Here is an 807-nt window from a genome sequence, read left to right as displayed (position 1 = left end):
CTGAAACTATCTCTGTAGATGAGGGATGAGGCTGGCCTCCTCCTGCTTCTGCCTCTCCAGTGCTGGGATTAAGGACATAAACCACCATCGGCTGGTTCGATTTCTGCTATCTAAAAGGTGCGGGCAGTGGTGGCGCAGGCCTTTAAGCCCAGCACTTGGGAGTTAGAGGCAGGTGGACTTCTGAGTTTGAGGCCAGCGTGGTCTACAGAGTGAGTTTCAGGACAGCCAGGGCTATACAGAGAAACCCTCTGCAGATGGGATGATAGCATGGTCCGAGCCCCTCCCCCTCCCCCACTTAACACAATTCATTTACAATTTCTTCATGGCTCTGCTCAGAGCTGGAATATGCACCATTCCTGCTGGGCTCTCTAAGCTTGTACCTATTCCTACCTGAGAGCAGAGCCTTATGCTTTCCGCCTAAACTCTGCTTGCTGTGGTTCTACCTCTCCAAACCTGGACAATCCTCCTTGTATCTTCAACAGTTAAGAGGGAAAAGCATTTCTTTTCTTTTCTTTTTTTCGTTTTCTTTTTTTAAGATTTATTTATTTATTATATGTAAGTACACTGTAGCTGTCTTCAGACACTTCAGAAGAGGGAGTCAGATCTTGTTACAGATGGTTGTGAGCCACCATGTGGTTGCTGGGATTTGAACTCAAGACCTTTGGAAGAACAGTTGGGTGCTCTTACCCACTGAGTCACCTCACCAGCCCGGGAGAAGCATTTCAGATGTTTCAGATGGTCTTTCCCATTCATTCTCTCTCTCTCTCTCTCTCTCTCTCTCTCTCTCTCTCTCTCTCTCTCTCTCTC

This window comes from Mus pahari, chromosome 2 (genome assembly GCF_900095145.1).
Source record: "Mus pahari chromosome 2, PAHARI_EIJ_v1.1, whole genome shotgun sequence".
NCBI lineage: Eukaryota > Metazoa > Chordata > Mammalia > Rodentia > Muridae > Mus > Mus pahari.
The sequence above is the reverse complement of the archived record's forward strand: the minus strand, read 5'-3'. Positions refer to the sequence as shown.